Here is a 10,836-nt window from a genome sequence, read left to right on the forward strand (position 1 = left end):
TGTGCACTGACGCACACAAATCCTTAAATGGCCAGCCTCTGCCGTCACAGACAGACCACTGCGCGTCCCCAGCTGTACCCCTAAGGCCTGGCCAGGGCTTTGGCACTGTGGTGGCCTTGTACGGTGTCAACGTAGCCAGGCCAGAACTGTGTGTCCCGGAACTGGAGCAGCGTCTGGGGGGCAGAGGCGGGACGGCAGCCATGCGTGGAGCCAGAGGCTGGTGTGTGTGCATCGGCCCCTCTTATTGATCTGGGGCAGCAGCTCGGCCCATAGTTGCTCCATGGCTTCTTCAGCTCCTCTGAGTCCTGGCAGGTGTGAAACGCCACGGCGAGGTGCCCCGCTCTTCTGCAGTCGCCTTCACCATCGAAGGTGGAGGGCTGGAGGCAGGAGTGGCTGACATGGGACACGTGGGTTCCAGTTCATCCACATGAGTCTCCAGCTGCTGTTTGCTCTCTTCCCACCTCTTCACGCCCATGGTCCCCTCATGAAGCCAGCCCATCCTGCTGACCAAGACCCAAGTCTTGACATAGGGACATCAGGTTGCACAGGCCGCTCAACCAGCGCCTACAATCAATACGCTCTAATCCCGACTAGAATTGCCTTGTTTCTCTTGAAATGGTTTTGCTTCTCTGATTCAACTTTCACTGATGCAGATTTTGGACCAGAGCGGGTGCTGCTGTAATAAAAGCCTGAAACATGTGCCAAGGCTCTGGGACTGGCCTTGAAGCCTGCCTGCGAAGGCTTATGTAAACAGGAGGAAAATACCACTGGAATCTGAGGGAAGGAGGCGCTTTATGTGGTGGTGGGAAGGTGAGCAACATTGACAGCACGGTGACTTGGGGAAGAGAGAACCGTGAACTGTGTGACCTCGCTAAGGACAGTGCCAGGCACAGTGCAGGAAGTGCACCTGGCCTCGCCCAGCTGCCTACAGTAAAACGAGAGTAGGAAGATAAGCTAAAGAGCAAACAGTTAACGATAGAGGCGACAGGACCGGCAGAGTTCAAAAATAACATGGTTTCTCATTCGCAGATGGCAAACAAAGTAAGAAATGGCTTCTGGATCTGGTTCCAGTGAAGATGAGTGAGCAGATGCCACGGTCTCTCTCCCACTGGTTACATCTAAAAACACTGTTCAGCCCTAGCCAGTGTGGCTCAGTGGACAGAGCATCAGCCGCAGACTAAAGGGTCCCAGGTTTGATTCTGGTCAAGGGCACATACCTCGGTTGCAGGCTCCTCCCCGGCCTGGGCCCTGATTGGGGACTGTGCAGGAGGCAACCAATCAATATGTTTCTCTCACATTGATATTTCTCTGTCTTCCCCTCTCTTCCACTCTCTCTAAAAATCAATGGAAAAATATCTTCATGTGAGGATTAAAAATAAATAAATAAAATAAATAAAAATACTGTTAAGCCCTGTTGATGTGGCTCAATGGTTCAGCATTGAACTATGAACCTGGAGGTCACTGTTTGATTCCCTGTACATGCCCGGGTTGTGGGCTAGATCCCCAGGAGGGGGCGTGCAGGAGGCAGCCAATCTATATTTCTCTCTCATCAATGTTTCTATCTCTCTATCCCATTCCCTTCCTCTCTCTCTAAAAAAAAATAAAAATCGATAAAACATATTTAAAAATAAATAAATAAAAACACTGTTCAGAATCCATAATGCAACTAATAACGACTCTGAAAGGAAATAATAGCAAAGTCATTTGGGAAGGGAAATCAATACAAAGGTCGATAAGATGGTGGGTGTGTGTCTTGGGTGGTTTTCCTTCCATATCTGTTGGCATAGACTCAGAACAACCTGAAACTCAGAACTCCTGCAGTTGCACAGGAAAAGATCCGAGGGAAACCCTCTATGCTCAAAGGAATAGGACAGAGTCATGCGGAAAACCCTCTGTTTTCAGTCCCTCCCAACCTATCCAAATGCCATAAGCATTGAGGTGTGGGGGTCTCAGGGAGAGAATGAGTGTATTTTGCACGTGGAACGGGTGGGAGTCGTTGAGGCCAGAGGGTAGACTGTAACTGACTACATCACCCCAAGATGGCCATCACAGGCCCTCCTGGCCCACATGCAGTTTCCTGGCCTTTTCTTTGGCTCTGCTCCCAAATTTACATAAGGAAAAGCAGAGGAACGGAAGGGAAGGGCAATGGGGGGAAGGGTCATTTGTCCCTGATTAGCTAAATGCCTGGGCAAATCACAAAGATCACCTAATGAGACGAAGAAACCTAGGCAGGTTAAGTAGCCCAAAATATCAAAGGTGTGGCTGGTGGTAGCACCAAGACAAGAACCCCTATTCTTTCCAACCCCAGAATGGGGCTTCTATTGCCCTAGAGCCAGACTATTGCTACAAATGAAGTATGCATTTAAATAAGGAAGACAAGCACCATGTCCACTGTCACCAAGGCCGAGCAGGAGGCTGTGGTCCAAGGACAGTGGCTGTCCATACCCGGCAGGCAAAAGCGGCAGAGGGCCTTGGCACACTCATCACATTTAAACACCAGGCCTTGCCCTAGCCCGTTTGGCTCAGTGGATAGAGTGCCGGCCTGCAGACCAAAAGGTCCCGGGTTTGATTCTGGTCAAGAGCATGTACCTTGGTTGCAGGCTCCTCTCCGGCCTGGGCCCTGGTCAGGGTGTGTGCAGGAGGCAAACCAATTGATGTATTTCTCTCATTTCGATGAATCTCTCTGTCTTTCCCTCTCTCTAAAAAAAAAAAAAAAAAAAATCAGTGGAGAAAATATCCTTGGGTGAGGACTAAAAAAATAAAAAATGAAGACTAGGGCTCTGCTGTGCAGACCCAGAAACCCCGGGATTGGTGGCATCCCACCAGCTGTCCCCAAAGACCGGCACTATAACCCAGGATTCAGGGTATTGCTTGGTAAGGGGACAGGTCTTTCAAAGACCATTTCTCCTTCCTCAGGCCCTCCAGGGGTCCAGGTGCCTCAGGGGCAGCGTGAGGAGCATGACCTCAGAGCATGACCCCAGGCCCCCGGACACCTGATGAAGCATCCAGGCTCCCGGTAGGGGATCTCAGTGACTGTCACTTACATCCCTCCACTCCCCCCCTCTGCCAGTTCCTGCTTGAGAAGGTGGCGGTCAGCCATCATCCCCTTCCAATTAACAGTCATCCTTCCCCAGACAAAGTGAACACCGTTGATTCCTATTTCTCCAGATTAATAACACTTCTTATGCTCAGTGTCAGATAAGTTAGTGCAGATGTCCTGGTATATAGAACACAGTGATTGGTTCAGGGCATCTCCACCTCCTTAGTCAATAATTTACCCGCTTTTCTTTAGTCTGACTCTCTGCATTCTCTTTTGCTACATTCTCTTTTAGTCCCAGTGCTGCTGGAGAAATCAGTGGGTCCAGTTTCCGCGACATGAGTGGGAGTGGGGTTCTTGGGGTACCACTGGAATGAGCACTTCCGGAGGCGCCCACAGGGGAATGAATGGTGTTTATTGCCGAATTCTATTTCTCAGGTTGCAAAGTCCCTGCCCCTTAACCTAGTCCTGAAAAAGGTGCAGCTGGAGCTGTGGTAGAGCCAGAAGTAGGGCCAGTGGCCAGGGTGTTCCTTCCATAGTGGACCTGAGGCCGGAACAGCATTAGGCTAATCACAGTCCATTAGTCCATTGTGTGGAGTCCACTTGGCTGTGGGCCATGTGAGCAAAACAGGGCGTTAGAGCCCTGCAAGCCAGAGGTCAGGGGCAAGCAGCAAGAGGAGGAGTGAGGGAGACGGGGAGAGGGGGAGAGGGAGAGAGGGGGAGAGGGAGGGAGGCAAGGGGGAGAGGGGAGAAGGGGAAGATGGGGAGAGGAAGAAAAAGGGGGAGAGGGAGAAGGGGAAACAGGGGAAGAGGGAGAGAGGGAGAAACTTCCTTTGTTCAGGGATTAAGATCTCAGATATCGTGCTCTTGCTGTGGCCACGCCTACTCTGGCCACTGACTGGCTCCCAGGTGTGACTGACAGGTAAGTGAGCACCCAGACCTTACTGGGCATGTGTCTATTGTCCAGTCCCTTCCCCAAGAGATATGCGGGGCACAGACCTGTGGAGGGTTACCTGCAGCTTCCTGGCAGAGCTGTATAAGGGACGTGCCTATATTATCTAGTCTCCTCTCCAGTCCTTTCCTGTCAAATAATAACCAGGTGATGATAGCAGTATCACCAGAGGTTAACTTTATCTCGAAGTTGGGGGTGTCTTACTGTTACCCCCTGTGCTGACTACAGTATCTGCCAATACCAGTGCCTAGTGACTAGTCTGGGTGCCAACCAAAGAATCCTCGTGGACCATATTTTGAGAAACCCTGACATTTGGCACCTAGTATAGTTGCTCATTTAATACTTTTACCCGATGGCACACGGGGCTGATTTTGCTGCACTGAAGCACATTTCAGTATCACTCCCTAGTTATTCTCACCTCTTGGTCCATTTTCCATTTCTTTTTCTTCTTTTTGAATCTTTTGGCTGCCTTCCCCCCCACACTGACACCATGAGGCTCACACACAGGTGTTAGCTACACTGACACACGGCCCCCAGGCCCCGTGGACAGCAGCGAAGGTTAAATCTGTACTTTCGGGGCCGAGCGTTACCTCCAGCTCTCCGCCAGGAGACCCCCGGAGCATCAGTGTCCTCATCTGCCAATGGCGGCAGTCCCTTCTGTCACCTGAGTTCTTCACAGGACGGCTGTGAACGTCAAACAAGGTAACGTCGGTAAGAACACTCTGCAAGACTTGGCAAGCCACACACGTGAGAAAAGCATGCGGGGAATTTGCGACAAAAAATAATCACACATCCAAGTATTAAAATGTGGCTTTTGTTCCTTGCTTGCATCTAATTAAATCAAAAGAAATGTCAGGTCTAAGATTCCTCGGGACCGGGATTATGTTTTTGCTGGGCAAAGAAACATGCTTTCGGTTTAAAGCTCCATCTGGAATTCTTACGGCTTTTTGTGCGGATCATTTTAATGCTAATGTAGGAAAGGTCAGCAGGGATATTCTAAATATACATCACTTTTATTTAATGAGTAACTTCATTAATAGTTACGGTTTGTCACGTGACCTGCCTTTTCACAAGCAAGAGTAGGTGCATGGCAAGCAAACCTTTGTGCCTGCCGGGGAGAGAAAGGGGAGGGGGAGACCCACCCGGCACGTTTAATGAGAGGTTTCACAGGGAACGCTGCGGGAGGCAGGCCCACTGTGCTCTGCTGGGGCGGGAAAGGCTTTGTCCTGGTGTGTCACGCTTCAGAGGCCCTTGTTCACGGGAGCCACGGACGTGTCTGCAGTTGCTGGAAGGTGTGGAGATTTCGTTTTAAATAAAGAATGTTCTCCAGCTCCTGTGAGAACCCACAGCTCTTGGCCCACTCGGGGCAAGAGGCTGAATGTGGTGCATGGACCCTGGAGCTGCTTCAGACCAAAGCAAATATTTCCCACTTCCCGGAATCAGTGAAGGGCCACCGATCAGCGGAATTCAAAATATTTCTCCAATTAAGCTCCAGGCCTACAGAGGCCGTTTGTTTTTGTTTCTTTTTTAATCCTCACCCCAGTACATGCTTATTGATTTTAGAGGGGGGGAGGGAAGGGGAGGAGAGAGAGAGAGAAACATCAATGTGAGAGAGAAACATTGGCCTGCTGCCTTTGAGACACGCCCCTGCCAGGGATCCAACTCCCAGCCCAGGTATGTGCCCTGACCCTTCAGTGAACAGGACGACGCTCCAGCCAACCCAGCCAGGCCAGCCCGGCCAGAGGCAGCTTTGAACGTGAGAAGAAAGAGGACAGCAGTGTTACTAAAAAAGGAAAAAGGAAAAGAAAACGCTGTTCCTGAGATGACAGGGCGCTGTCAGCGAGCAGCCCGCAGCCCTTTCTGAGCGTCTGAACAAGGAAACACCTGCACGCAGGGGGCCTGCGGAGCCCTCACTCCCGCCGGCAGAACGGGGAGAGCGTGTGGATTGTTCCGAGCTGTTCCTAACGGTCAGGAAGGGAACCCAAGCTGTGTCACCGGGAAGCTGCCTTTCGGATACTGATTTTAAGCTGTTTGTTAAGAAGACTCAGAAAGAACCTTTGAACCTCCCCCCTCTCCTGCCCAAGAAAGTCAGAGAGGCCTGCGTCAGGGATGGTCCCCTCGCACTATATTTGAGCGGTGTGGTAAACTGGAGGGCTTTACGCGGGGCTGCTGGCTAGATGCCCCCTGCCCCCCGCTGTCTCTGAGTTGCCTAGCAAGAATTTGCCTGCCATGGGCATTCACTGTAAGTCACCCATTCTCACTTCTGAAATCTAACACCACCTTCACCCTCACCCCCACCCCCACCCTTTCCTCCTCACCCAAAATGTCAATATCCAATGTTGCCTCACTGTCTCTGGAGCTCGCTTGCATATGTGCATGTATTAAAATTTCATTTTCTCCTGTTAATCTGTCTCTGTTCATTTGACTATTAGCCCAGATAGAACTTAGAAGGTGGGAGGAAAAGTATCAATTTTTTTAGCCCCCACAGTTTGTATCTGGAAGAAGTAGTATACGTGATGGACAGGCAACGTTAGCTGAATGAGTTAGATAGTGCACCCCATTATTTTAATAACATTTTAACTTCAGGGGGGATTTCCTGTGCAAAACTCCACCAGCCTGGAGCTACTGGCCTTTTCCTCTCTCTGCATCTGACATCTCTGAGCCTCTTCCCAGTGAGATCACTGGTCTTAGGTACACGTCACTGGTACAGATGGAACCACACTGCCAGGCCTCTTCCCTTCAGCTTCTTTTTATTGCAAACTTTTCCCACCTGCCACATGTAAGGGTGTGTGCATAAATGTGCATGCAAACCTTCTGTCTGTCAGAATTGAGAAAAGTGATGAAGCACTGGCAATATCCTAGTTTTGAGTATGCAATATCACCAGAACCTTCCATTTAACATTACTAAAAAAAAAAAAAGGCGAGATTCTGTGTGTTCCTGACATGTCCTCTTGGCAGTGCCCCCTCGAGTCACTCCTGTGAGCTCGGGTGGATGACTAGCCCTCAAAGAATGTCCCTGAGTGGAACCGAGATCCGAAGGTACAGTTTTTAAGTGTGGGATTTCCTACTCAGGACTTCCCAGCTCATTCCTGTCCCACCTGGTGGGGGGCGGAGATCGCTCACTGGCTCACACGGTGAGGCAAGTGCCCGCAGCTGGCCAGTCTGAGCTGTTTCTGAAGCTCAGAGCAGCTCTGACTCATCCCTCTTGCAGTCCGTTACCTTCCCACTCCTCTCACCAGACCAGCTACTCTCGCTCTGACTCCCACAAACCCACTTATTTTCAAATTGGCTCAATCACCATGACATTCAAACCCAACCTGCTCCAGGCACAGTCTGCTGAGAAAACACACAGTGGGAGTCCGAGGGTCCACGCAGAAATAACGGCCACAGGCTGAGGACTGCTTTCCTGGCCAATGGGCGGTGAGAAAGAGCTGCTAATGAGAGGCAGCAGCGGGCTTCCGGACGTGTGCCATCCTGCCCAATTGCATTAAGGGAATGCAGTCATCCCGACCGGTGGTTGTCAGGAAGTCACTCCAGATTTTAATTGAATTCACGGGCTCCTGCTTGATTAGGAACGTAAGACTTTGGTGCCTAAACTGGATTGAGCTGGTAAGAACAAGCTAAAGTGGTTTTCTATCATAAAGTAGTGACGCTCGAACTCACTCTCCCTAGGACACTCCCAGGTCCTGTGGCCAAAGCTACAAAAGGAAAGTAAAAAATAAAAATACACACAACATTTTCAGAGGAAGTTTAGGTCCTTCTGCACGGTTCCAACCGCCAGTGCAATAAAACATGCAGTGAACACGTGAGGCGTTGCAGCTGGAGTGAGGAGAAACCAAGAGTTTGGTGCAAAGTCACTGTAACTAAGTAGCAGTAGCATCAACCCTCCCCATCCTCCCGTGGATTTAAAGAGGTCTTCAGTTACGCCCTAAGTGCGTACCCAGTTAGAGTCCAAGGATCTAGAAGCCCCAATACTTTGAGAGGGGAAATTATTCAACAGAGTCATTCCACAATATTTGTTGAGGGCCTGCCATGTTTCAGCACTAAGACACAGGAGTTAAAACAACAGTTGCCTTGGAAATCAGCCCAATAAAATGAACCGTTGGACTATCAGTGGGAGCCCAGAGATACACATCAACATGAGCCTGAATTAAAAAGAGAAACCATTTTCGCCCTGACTGGTTTGGCTCAGTGGACAGAGTATCAGCCTGCGGACCGAAAGGTCCCAGGTTCGATTCCAGTCAAGGGCATGGACCTTGGTTGCGGGCACATCCCCAGTAGGAGGTGTGCAGGAGGCAGGTGGTCAATGTTTCTCTCTCATCAATGTTTCTAACTCTCTATCCCTCTACCTTCCTCTCTGTAAAAAATCAATAAAATATATTTAAAAAGAGAGAGAGAGAATCCATTTTCTATGTTGTGATTTCTTTAAATTCCTTTGTTTAAAGCAGTGGTTCTCAACCATGGCTGCACGTTAGAATCACCTGGGAATCTTTTTAACATCCTGATTTCTGGGCCTCATCCTCTGGATATTCTGTTTCTTTGTTCTGGGATGGGGCCACAACATGAGTAACAAAGAAACAGAATTTCCGGAGGATGAGGCCCAGAAATCAGGATTTTAAAAAGATTCCCAGGTGATTCTAATGTGCAGCCAAGGTTGAGAACCACTGCTCTATAGTTTGCCTTTTAAAGATTGTAATGTACATGGAATAATATAGTTTATAACCTTTGGTATCTGGCTACTTCACTTAACATAGAGCTTTTTATTTCATCCATGTTGTGTGGGTACCAATATTTCAGCCTTTTTATGGCTGCATAGTATTCCTTTGCATGGATATATCCCTGTTGGTTTATCTATTCACCAGACCTTTGAGTTGTTTCTAGTTTGGGCTACTATAAATAAAGCTTCTAGAAACATTCGCTTGTAGGTCTTTGTATGAACATGTCCTCCTTTATCTTGGTTAAATAAATACATTGGAATAGGGTTATGGGTCATATAGAAAATGTACGTGTATGCTTGAGTTTATAAGAATTTTTCAAGTGTTTTCCAGAGTGGCTAAACAATTTTGCATACAGCGCTAGCCAGTTTGGCTCAGTGGATAGAACCTGGACCTGAAGACTGAAAGGTCCCAGGTTCGATTCCAACGAAGGGCACATGCCTGGGTTTCGGGCTCAATCCCTAGTAGAGGGCGTGCAGGAGGCAGCCAATCAATGATTCTCTCTCATCATTGATGTTTCTATCTCTCTCTCCCTCTTCCTTCCTCTCTGAAATCAATAAAGAAATATTTTTTAAAAAATCTGCATACAAACCAGCAATGAATGACAGTTCCAGTTGCTCAATATGTTTACTGACAAGAGGGCCGGGACAGAGATTTTTGCTTATGGAACTGCCACCAACACTAAAAGTCTTGAATGGCAATAAATCTTACATTGATTACAGAGGCAAGAGGACTTTCTCTCTACTCCATCCACTGACTACTCTGATTCAGGCTAAGGGAGCATTGCTTCAAAGGAGAGTTGGAGTACAGGCGTTAGCCTTCCTTATCTGGAGCTACCTAGCAATCTGCACAGCACCTACAAGACACTCGCTGGTGCCCTAGCCAAAAACTTCATCCAAGAAAGTCAAGTACTGCTGAATGTGTGACTCATTTGATTAATTAATACGAAGGCCTCTTAACTACAGTATTCTCATTGTTGCCATTGTTGATATTATCATCATCACTGACAAAGAGCCAGTGTGGCATATTAAGCAAGCCCGCTCCACGTGTTTGTCTCCCTCCTTTTATGGACGAGCTCTCCTCTTCTCCAAAGCCCATGCCCCCCTTGCACACAGGATACCAGCCCAGCCTTGCCTGCCCACTCAAGGAGTCTCTATAGTTCCTCTTACCCTCTGTATCCACTTGTCCTCTCCCCTGATCCACGGATAAACATGCTGTAGCATATCCCACCCCAATAAAAAAAATCCTCTCTTGATCCCATATCCCCTTCTAGGTATGGTCCCCTTCTTTGCTCCCCTTTATAGCAAAACTCCTGGAAAAAGAATGGCAAAAGGTCGAAAATTATGAAAGCTGAGGGGTGGGAATATGTATATTATTCTTACTACTTTTTTAATGTAAAAAGCTTATTGAGCTATAATTGATACAGTAAGCTGTGGGCATTTCATATGTACGGTACAATGGGCATATGCAAATACCCATGAAACCATCACAACCACCACCACCTTCAATAATTAACATATTCATCATGCTCGAAAGTTGCCTCATGCCCCTTTGAAATCCCTCTTTCCTACCCTGGCAACCGCTCCGCTGACTTGCTTTCTATTGCATATATTCATTTGCATTTCCTGGAATTTTTATAAATGAAATCATTCAATCTGGACTCTCTTTCTTTTTGGTCTGGCTCCTTTCACACAGCATAATTTTGCGATCCCTGCGTGTTGCAGCATGCATGAATGGTTCATTCCTTTTTATTGCTGAGTATTATTCATACCACAGCGTGTTTATCCATTCACCTGCTGATGGGCACTGGGTTATTTCTAACTTGGGACTATTACAATGAAGCTGCTGGACATTCATGTACAAGTCTTTGTATAAACATATGCGTGCATTTATCCTGGATAAACATCTAGAATGGAATGGCTGGATCATATGGCAGGTGTACCTTTACTGGTAAAATGTTAAGAAACTGCAAAAGTACTGCTGTTTGTACGATTCAACAGTCCCACCACAGTGTATGAAAGTTCCGGATCCTCCACATCCCCATCAACATTTGATATGTAGTCAGACTTTATACTCTTACCATTTCAACAGTTGAGGTTTCACACTGTGGTTTTAATTTGCATATTCCTGCT

General features: G+C 48.0%; 1 long non-coding RNA gene across 1 annotated transcript in view; it reads left to right on the top strand.

Annotated features, from left to right (window-relative positions):
- LOC107184498 overlaps positions 1–6,093 on the top strand; it is a 9,997-nt gene extending 3,904 nt beyond the window's left edge. The window contains exon 3 of the long non-coding RNA XR_001515347.1: positions 6,084–6,093. This is a non-coding gene — a long non-coding RNA (uncharacterized LOC107184498). The remainder of the gene's footprint in view (positions 1–6,083) is intronic.
- The last annotated feature ends 4,743 nt before the right edge of the window (positions 6,094–10,836 follow it).

This window comes from Myotis davidii, unplaced genomic scaffold, assembly GCF_000327345.1.
Source record: "Myotis davidii unplaced genomic scaffold, ASM32734v1 scaffold184, whole genome shotgun sequence".
NCBI lineage: Eukaryota > Metazoa > Chordata > Mammalia > Chiroptera > Vespertilionidae > Myotis > Myotis davidii.